General features: G+C 41.3%; 1 pseudogene; it reads left to right on the top strand.

The window, feature by feature from the left end:
• LOC125922397 (nuclear cap-binding protein subunit 2-like) overlaps positions 1–3373 on the top strand; it is a 7472-nt pseudogene extending 4099 nt beyond the window's left edge.
• The last annotated feature ends 7306 nt before the right edge of the window (positions 3374–10679 follow it).

The following is a 10679-nucleotide window of genomic DNA, read 5'->3' as shown; positions in this document are numbered from 1 at the left end:
CTTTCCGATCCTTCTTGCTTCTCCTTGAACCTGCTCATTTTTGCCTCAGGGCCTTATACAAGTTTTTCCCTTTTCCTGATTTTCTCTCCCTCTAGATCTCATGTGGTTTCCTCCTGCACTTCACTCAGGTGTTTTGTTCAAAGGTCACCTTCTCAGAAGGAGCTTCCTTAGCCGCCATATTCAAATGCTTCTCCTCCTGCCCCTGGCCTGTCCTTCCAATTTCCATACTCTGCCATATTGTTTGTCAAAACACTTAATGTTGGTTGTTAATATACTGAAGTACTTCCATCCGAGTTTATAAGTAGCCACTGCCCTGAACCCCTGATTGTCCTCCAGTCCTCTTGGCCACCCCTTTTCCCAGATGCCTGAGACCTTCCCACCACCCAACAAATGAAGGGCACCCCTGGGACTCTGTTCTAGCACAATTTAGCAATACAATTTAGCAATTTTTAGTAAATTTAAAGAATTGCGTGGCTGTCATCACAATTCAATTTTGGCATGTTTTCAACACCCCAAAAGATTCCTTGTATTCATTTGCAATCTATATATTTTGGATACCACTTCTGTTTAGCTCTACCTGATTGATTACACAGAATTTTTGCTTACTTCTGTGACAAATCAATTATATGATCTATAAAGTTATATGTTATATATATTTCTATCTCTTACCCAACATTTTTTTTCTCTTTTTCAAATTTTTATTTAAATTCTAGTTAGTTAACTTACAGGGAAATATTGGTTTCAGGAGTAGAATTCAGTGATTCATCACTTACATACAACACCCAGTGCTCATCACAAGTGACTTCCTTAATATCTGTCATCCATCTAGCCCATCCCCACCCACCTCCCTCCATCAACCCTCAGTTTGTTCTCTATTCATTAAGAGTCTCCGATGGTTGGTTTCCCTCTCTTTTTTCTCTCCCCCCCTTTATATTCGTCTGTTTTGTTTCTTAAATTCCACATAGGAGTAAAATCATACGGTATTTGTCTTTCTCTGACCGACTTACTTCATTTAGTGTAATACACTCTAGCTCCATCCATGTTGTTGCAAATGGCAAGATTTCATTCTTTTTGATGGCCGAGTAATACTCCATTGTGTGTGTGTGTGTGTGTGTGTGCACGCGCGCGCGCGTGTGTGTATATATATATATATATATATACCACATCTTCTTTATCCATTCATCTGTCAATGGATATTTGGGCTCTTCCCATAGTTTGGCTATTGTTGACAATGCTTTATAAACATAGGGGTGCACATACCTCTTCGAATCTTTATTTTTGTATCCTTTGGGTAAGTATCTAGTAGTGCAATTGCTGGGTCATAGGGTAGTTCTATTTTTAACTTTTTGAGGACCCTCTATATTGTTTTCAGAGTAGCTGCACCAGTTTGCATTCCCACTGACAGTGCAAGAGGGTTCCCCTTTCTCCACTTCCTTGTCAACATCTGTTGTTTCTTGTGTTGTTAATTTTAGCCATTCTGAGAGGTATGAGGTCGTATCTTATTGTGGTTTTGATTGCATTTCCCTGATGATGAACGAGCATCTTTTCATGTGTCTGTTAGGCATCTGAATGTTTTCTTTGGAAAATATCTATTCATGTCTTCTGCCCATTCCTTAATTGGATTGTTTTTGGGTGCTTAGTTTGATAAGTTTTTTATAGATTTTGGCTACTAACCCTTTACCAGATATGTCATTTGCAAATGTCTTCTCCCATTTCATGGGCTGCCTTTTAGTTCTGTTGATTGTTTCCTTCATGGTGCAGACACTTTTAATCTTGATGAGGTCCCAATAGTTCATTTTTGTTTTTGTTTCCTTTGTTTCTGGTGATGGGTCTAGTAAGAAGCTATGGTATGGCTAAGGTCACTGAGGTTGCTGCCTGTGTTCTCCTCTAGGATTTTGATGGTTTCCTGTTTCACATTTAGGTCTTTCATCCACTTTGAATTTATTTTTGTGCATGGTGCAAGAAAGTATCTCTTACCCAACACGATCTCCTGTAATGTGATCCTGTCACTCTCCCTGGTCTACCTCAAGCACAATTTTTTCTCACTCCAAGAACATCATAAAAACGATGATGTCATAAATCCATTAAAGGCAGCTATATAAAGTCCCCTACTGAGGAGAGCAGTAGTGGGATCAAAAGCCAGCCCTTTCCTGCTTCTGTGCACTTTACTGAACTGCCTCCACAGAGCCAGGGGAGCATGGGGGAGCCATGTACACTGCATAGGGCAGCTTCATGGAGGACATGGCTAAATGGTCTTTGCGATAGATAGAGCAAGAGATAGAGCAAGAGAACAGGAGGGGACTTGGTCTTCAGCACACATGAGGTGGTTTCTGGGAACTCCCAGAAATAACAGGAAGCTGTGAGTGATAAAGGGCTGAGGTCCTGCTTCTTCTAAGAGGAGCCTAAGCAAAGTGAGTGGAAGTCAAGGAACATTCACCTGGGATACTGAGGTACCCTTCCTCTGTGTCTACCATGTATTCTGTGCCCAAGCCCATCTCTGGCATTTAATCAGTTCTGCATATATACAGGAAGCCAGGCTCACGGGTTCATTGGTGACATTTGCCAACAGGCAATGTTGAAACAACTGAAGCTTTGCCCTGGAATAAGAAATACAATCACCTCAGTGGTTATAGAAGATCAGCTTTCTTCCTGATGGCAGTAGGTTATATTAGTCTTTTTCAGAGGATGAAATAACTAATATATTATAACTGGATCAAGATTTAGAAATACTCGAGAGGCTCCTAAAATTCTAGAAAGAGAAAGATGCGACCAACAAGAGGAAGCTTAACCAGGTTGCATTAAAATAATAATACTAATAATGGGTCGCCGGGCTTCATTGTTCCCAGAGTGGCGGCGTCTTTGTCTTCCTCTCTGCACTGCGTCCATGGCCTTCTGAAGGCGCTGCACAGCAACTCCTACGTGGAGCTGAGCCAGTACCGGGACCCACCAGTACCGGTGACGTTGAAGAACAGGAAAACTTCCGAGGTGACAATGAAGAACAGGAAAAATTACCGAAGAAGAGCCGTAGGTTGTATGTTGGCAGTCTTTCCTTTTACTCAACTGAAGAACAAATCTGTGAACTTTTCAGCAAAAGTGACATGAAGAAAACCACTATGGGCCTGGATAAGCTGAAGAAGACAGCATGTGGGTTCTGCTTTGTGGAATACTATTCAAGAGCAGAGGCAGAAATGCCATGAGGTATATGAACGGAACTCATCAGGACGAGCGGATCATTCCCAAAGACTGGGATGCAGGCTTTAAGGAGGGCAGGCAGTATGGCTCTGGTTGTTCTGGGGGCCAGGTACCAGATGAGTAATGGCAGGACTGGGGCGCTGGGAGAGCAGGCTATGGAAAACTGACCCCGAAGCAGTGAGTGGTGAGAGCCCCGTCGTAGAAACGCACTCCCATGGCCCGCTGAATTTGGCACGCGTTTCCCAAGGTCTGCACACCTGCTCTCTTGTACCATGCTTTGATCAAGGTCTTCACTGAGCTGGAGGTCTTTTCCTGATTTTCCTTTGAAAACTACTAAAGGACAGAATTCAAAAGAATGCCTTGAATTCTGTAGTGTTAGAATCTTGGCGCTCTGTCAGGTTACCAGGTCAGAATTTATGTTTCACGGCAACAGATTTTATCTAAGATGTTGATCTGTCAGCCCAAAACATCACACTTCTTTTAGGAAGGTGGAATTTTTTTTTTAAATGGGTAGTAGGTTCATGGTCTACCTTGGGGCCTGGAATTATTACTTAAAATTTTTTAAGTTTGTAAGAGATAAAATGTAATAAATGGGGCTTCACTACATTGTACAGCTTTGCCCTAAATTAATTAGAAGTGTGACAACTGAAAAAAAAATTATGTATGTGTAAATTACAATGAGTTTCCATAATCACTTTCTTTTAGATATCATGAATGTTATGTTAATTAGGCAGAGCAGTTTTCATCATTCTTGCTATTTTTTTTAATATATGAGAAAGTTGGGGCTCAGAAACAACAAAGGGCATGCTCCAGGAACATGGATTCTAGGACACAGCTCCAGAAACAGAATTTGTGTGTATTGTCAGTCCGTGTCCAGGTGAGAAAAAAAGACAACATTCTGGATATTTCATCCAGGAAGGGATATAATGCAGAGAACTGGCTACAAAGAGGTTGGAAGAATAAGAGGAGATCATGAAGCTGTGACTTCCTTTGATCCGGGCACACAAGTCTGCATTGCTGAGCATGGGAGGGAGACTGCCACTGCTGGTCTCCAGGACCCTGGGGGACACACCTCTGTTGATGCAGCTGAAAACTGGCTTTATTGCTTCTGAGGCTCGCAAATGCCACCACCGCTGCTGGCTGTACTGCCTAAAGCAGAAAGCTAAAAAACAAAAAAAAGATTTCTTCCTTTCTCTAGTCTCCCAAGAGACAGATTCTTTCTAAAAGACAGCTGGCAAGGGAATCAATGAGATGCAGTTTGTGGGCTCCCAGCTCCTGTGATAAAAGGGGAGCAGAGGTCAGGAATGGGAGAGACGCATGCTATTCTCGTTCTGTGTTCTTTCCTCTGTAGCTTGCTTTCTCCTGTGTTAGTTAGGGTATGCTAAATTACTACTTCCAGTGGACTCAACAGTTAATACTTCGGCGCATAGGAAGTTTAGTTCTTATTCACGTAACTGTCCAGTGAGGGTATTCAAGTCAGCGGGGGCAACCCCCCTCCCCCACCTCATAGTCATTTACATACCAGGACATCAGTTGTTGTGCTGTCTTTAACACATGGATTTCAAAGTTGTTCTCAGTTTCCCAAATCCGGTCAACATGGAGGAGCAGTTGAGGGAGGTTTTTAGGGGTTGGACCAATAACAGATACATATAACCTCTCCTGTTCCACTGAAGGTGACTTATCCTGTGGCTCTACCCAGCTGCAGCAGAGCCTGGAATTGAAATCTAGCTGTGTGCCAAATAGAGGAGAGTGCTTTTTTTTGTTGTTTTTTTGTTTTTTTGTTTTTGCTTTTTGCTTTGCTAGTGTATCTGCCACACCGCTCATGAATGTAAAGATCTGCTTTTAGGGTCTTCAAATCAATCCTTTGAGCACAGAATAAAGAGATCTGGCTTGAGAAAAGTCATTTAAAAAAAGATTGGGAGTTTCAGTAGCTTTCTTACTTGTGAAACATCCATGAAATCGTGCAGGAAAGTAGATAGATAGATAGGTAGATGATAGACAGATGATAAAGAATTAAGGATGCTTTAAGCAACACTAACAGAGACAGCACCATAGTCAGTGGAGGTCAAAGTCCTGCCCCATCCTCCTGGTGAAACCACAGTTTGATTCCTGTATTCTTTTCTGTCCACCACTCCAGTGGACTCCAATAAACTAAAATGTGACCAAATAGGATGATGAAACAGTTGGTCAGTCTGGGAAGAAAAACACAGAGGAGACTGTGATGGTTATCTGTAAGGATATAGAGGGCCGTAGAAAGGAAAGGATGCCTTTTTAGTGTGCGTGTGCCTCCAAAAGGCAGCACTTGGTCGGTGGGGTCAAGGTTACATGGCAGCAGAAAAACTTTTCAGTATGAGACTTGCCCAGGCAGGCAAACTTATAAAAAATTGTGCTTTTTTGTGCATTTTTTAATAAAAAGTAAGTTCCAAAAGCCTGGCTATCTGTACAAGCAAAGGGCTTGAAGAAGAATTCATAAATGAGAAAATGCAAATGCAAAATCCTACTTGTAATCAAAGGAGTATAAAGTGTATTAGCAATGGGATACATTTTTGCTTATCAAATTCGCAAAAAAAATGAAAATAAACAAACAGCCCCCTCTCTCTCTAACCCAACCACCTGATAATGCTGGCTGTCAGTGAGATCTAGTATGATCAGCGTTTTCATGCACTGCTGTTGGTATGCAAACTAGCCATTTAGCAGTATGGCTTAGCAAAATTTCTAAGATTTTCATAAGAAGTGCTTAATCTTTGATCCAGTAATTCCATTTCCAGGAATATTAACCACTATACTTAGACAAATGCAATAATATTATGGTAATCTTTACCATGACATTATCTTATAAGAGTGACAGGCAGGAAACAGCTTAAATGCGTAACACTAACAGAATAGTTAAAAAATGTTTGGCACAGCCCTCTATGGTGAATTATTATGCAGCCTTTAAAAATGTGATTGACAGTCTTTAGTATGGATATACAAATGATCTGAATCATGTAAAGAAAAAATTGATAAGAGAGGGACAGGCGGGAAACACGCTTTGGTAGGCTGGAAGCAGCTCTGAATAATGAAATTATGGACAAATTTTGAAATGCTTGTTTATATTGTTTTTATACCTTTTAAGTTATAAAATATCACTTTGATAGTTAGGAGATATAAAGAAGATTTATTAGAAAAAAAGAGTATGCTGTAAGTCATGTAATATTACATCAGAGGCCAGATCCTGTAGAAAGCATGGGAGTTGGTGGGGTGGGGCAGGGTGGAGAAGTGAAGGCGGTCTGCTCCTGCCTGGATGAGTATTTTATCATTGCCATTGTTTGGAACCACTGGTCGCTGGTGATAATAAAAACAGACTGACTTCTCCTCAAGTTGATTCTTTTTTTTTTTTTTTCAATTTTATTGGCTATTCTTGGGGTTAGATTGCTCCCAGCCCTTTCTCTCCCTTGCCTCTGTAGCTACCAGTGAAGGGATTCTTATATGGGGAGGAAATGACTTGTAAGCTTCCTTTTAACTTGGAGATACTGTGACTTTTTTGGAAACAACGATGCAGGATTGCTGAAGCTTTTCTGCACATGTGGAGTACACGTTATACTTTGTGTTGAAGTTGGGGGATCATGTACGTTTAACAAAACACCTCTTATCACAGTGAATCAACAGTGTTTGTACATTATTTCAAATAATTTTAAGAAAGCACATGGATGTGTGGTTCAAGAAGAGTGCTTTGTTTTACATGTCTCCTAATTTCCTAGAACTGCAGTATGGCTTTCTTATCAAGTAACTCAAACAGATTAAGTGATATTATGTGCCCTTCCGCAAAGCCTTTACGTCAGCACTCATTTTACCATTTTAAGACACTGTATCTTAAAAATATGCAAACATCTGCATTTGAGGTTAAGTGTGACAGGTGCTGTTTGTGCCAGCAAAGGGAGGCACCATCTGTATGGAAAGGTCATGCTTAATCGTCTTGGCACTGATTTCTGAATAATGAAAGCATGGACTGAAATGAAACCTCGAACACACCAGCTTTTGTTTTTAAGTTTGCAAAAATAGCTGCTAACTCAACAAAATGAAACTATGTCGGGTTACACACTTTTGAACCTTGTGGGCTTTATTCAAATCCTTTATGCCTTCTTTGCCAACTTCATTTGAAAAGACTGCTTTACTAACCCACAGGTGCAAATGGCAAGCAGCAAAAATTGCTTGACCAACTCAGTTGAGCTATTTCGGAGACACTCCAGTTTCCCAGAAGGCTCCAGGATAGAATCAGGTTATGAAAATTGGGTCAGTCTTGAAATCGCCCACAATCATGTGGGGTGGGAGGGCTGGAACAGGGTGAATGGAGCCACTCAGCTAAAGTTTAAAAATGTTTTGGTCCACAGTGGGGTAGAAATTAAGAAACAGGCGAAGTCTTGGAACTTTTCGTGGAGATCATCTTAGAGACAGTCTATTCCAGCTCTTCTGTTTGACAGGTTGAACAAATGAGTTGGAAAATAATAAAATATTTGCCTAAGGTACCACAGCTGGTCAGTGTTGGAGCTGAGTGAATCCGATTTAGCCCCACTGTTCTTTCCCTTACTGATGCCAAAGATACAAAAATCAGCAAAACTCAGTGCTTTTTTTAAATCACAAAGTGTTTTCTAAGATAGAATTAAATTGATAGGAAACTTTAACCTCAAATATATATTATTTGTCCATTTGGAGCCTGAGTGAAATAAGGATAAACTCCCGGAGAGTGAAAACCATGATTTACATGTCCTTGTATAACTGTCTTTGAAACTATGTTAACAAGTATATATTTCTTCAAATAGCTTTAGAAGCGATGAAAGTTGACATGGTGGAAAATAAAACTCTACTGCAGTCACCTGGTGACTAAACTAAATTTACAAAATTTAGTTTGTAAATTAGCTCTGCAGTCAGGGCACCTGCTACATAGCCCTCTCCCCTACTTCCAGGAGGCACGGCTTCTGTGATGAGGATATACTGCCACTAGGTGGCAGTCATACCGCATTGGTTTGGGGGCTCTGACTTCTCTGGAGTAGAGATTAAATCCATTGCTTTTCTTCCTCCTTTCTATAAAAGTTTAGCTCTTTATTAAAAAGGCAGAATTTAAGCAATATTACCCAACACCACATTTACAGAAGATACATTAAACACGAAACCATTAAATGATTTAGATATAATTCGTTATCTGTCTCATCAAGTTTTAAGCAGTTCAATTCTTAATTCAGCTAGCTGTCCTTTCCTTTAAAGATTTGAGACCTCACCAAAAGGATTTGAATGAGTAAAATGTAATTTGAATCTAAAACTTCCAATTTTATGCCTAAAAAAAAATGATTCTTTTGTTCCTGCAATATTTGAAGCACTTATTTTTCCCACCCATTTAGTAAATATAAATCTTCAAAGGATTTTATTTTTTCATTTAAAATAAGGAACGTAGGTACTATTAAAATGCTAAAGTAGCATCTTTTCTTTTTTTTTAAATATATGAAACTTATTGTCAAATTGGTTTCCATACAACACCCAATGCTCATCCCAAAAGGTGCCCTCTTCAATACCCATCACCCATCCTCCCCTCCCTCCCACCCCCCATCAGCCCTCAGTTTGTTCTCATTTTTTAAGAGTCTCTTGTTAAAGTAGCATCTTTTCATTGTAATGGTGACTAGGAACAGTGAGACAGCTTTAGGTCCTCTGTCTCACAGTGAAAGCAGCTTGAGAGTGGCTCCCTGTTTACGGGGAACATGATTTGGCCACAGCAACAATTTTGAGGTAGGTTAAGTTTGTCACTGCTCCTTCCATGCGCACAGGTCTGAGGTTCTTCTGTTAATCATATAAAGATGGAGTCTTTGGTATTTCAAACATTTTAATGATAGTAAAGAGAAGTTTCCCTTAAAATGTAAGTGTGTTTTGTTGTGTTTTGCGGTCTGTATAAAAGGGACTATTACCAAGGTTAATTTTTTCCAGAAGGTTAAGTAGAAAGATGAAGCAGGAGGAAGGGCAGAATTATGAGGAATGAGGAGAGAGTTTTAGGGGGAAAAAATGGAGTCAGAGAAACTAAAAAAGAGGAAACTGACTACGCTGGTAAATAAATAGGCGACTCTTAAAGCCACAATATGCCTGAAGCAAAAAGGATGAACCTACCTCTGAAGGGAATTTAAGAATCCAAAGGCTATGGGGGCATCTGGGTGGCTCAGTCAGTTAGGCATCTGACTTCGGCTCAGGTCATGATCTCATGGTTCGTGGGTCCCAGCCCTGCATCGGGCTCTGTGCTGATAGCTTGGAACCTGGAGCCTGCTTCGGATTCTGTGTCTCCCTCTCTCTTTGCCCCTCCCCTGCTCATGCTTTGTCTCTGTCTGCCTCAAAAATAAAATAAATGTAAACATTAAAAAAAAAAAAAAGAATCCAAAGGCTATGGAGGGGCAGAAAGTAATGACTCTGGAGGATAGGATAGGGAACTTGGAGTTAGCACCCTGGAGCAGGGATTCTCCAGTGTTGCCCATGGTGCGCCAGGACAAAGTCTCAACTGAGCTCAGGGCCAAGGAATCTGCATCTTTGACTGTCATCCCAAGTGATTCTCATGGCCTCCAAAGGTTGAGGACTATTGGAGATGGTGGCAGAGCCAGCAGACCACGAGTGGTGTGGTGATAGATTTTCAGGCTTCTAGATGAATAAGTGCTTTAAGCCTGAATGAAGAAAACCAAGCATTTAGTGACCTAACTAGATATACATGTTTGTACCAGTCAACACCCCTGCATAAAAGAAGGCTCAGTCATTCCTTTGAAGCATCTGTGTACATTGGCAGGCACTGGGCTGGGTAGGTAGAACGAGGAGAACTTCCAGAAACAGGAAAGGTGACTTTTCATGCTCGTATGGTAGCAGCTAAGTAAACTCAAGTTCTCTTGTCCTTGTGTCTCTCAGCTACAGCTCAGCAGAGGCTCAGCTTTGCAGATGTCAGGACTTGGTGGCTCCCAGTGTAGACCCTTTAAGTGTGCTCCACAGACAAAATCTTCTTGGGGGTTATAGGTTCCTCAATATCACTGGTGACTCTGGGAGGGAATTAGAACTTAGGGCTCAGGGGTGCCTGGTTGGCTCAGTCGGTTGAGTGTCCGACTTCGGCTCTGGTCAGGATCTTGCAGTTTGTGAGTTCGAGCCCCGTGTCGGGCTCTGTGCTGACAGCTCAGAGCTTGGAGCCTGTTTCAGATTCTGTGTCTCCCTCTCTCTGCCCCTTCCCCGCTCATGCTCTGTCTCTCTCTGTCTCTCAAAAATGAATAAACGTTAAAAAAAAAATAGAAAAAAGGGTTCAGACACATACGTGTCTGACAGACAAGGGGCAGAGGGCGAAGGGATGGAAGCTGGATTTCAGAGAGCGGCAAAGGGGGTCCTCAGGGCTAAGTGCAGGCAGGCAGCAGTGGCTTTTCCTGACTTCAACTCAAACTAATCTCCCTAACCTTCCAGAACCTTTCTGTTCTGGCAGGAAAGGACACAGTTACACTCACTGG

The sequence above is a fragment of the Panthera uncia genome, chromosome B1 (genome assembly GCF_023721935.1).
Source record: "Panthera uncia isolate 11264 chromosome B1, Puncia_PCG_1.0, whole genome shotgun sequence".
Classification (NCBI taxonomy): domain Eukaryota; kingdom Metazoa; phylum Chordata; class Mammalia; order Carnivora; family Felidae; genus Panthera; species Panthera uncia.
The sequence above is the reverse complement of the archived record's forward strand: the minus strand, read 5'-3'. Positions and strand labels throughout refer to the sequence as shown.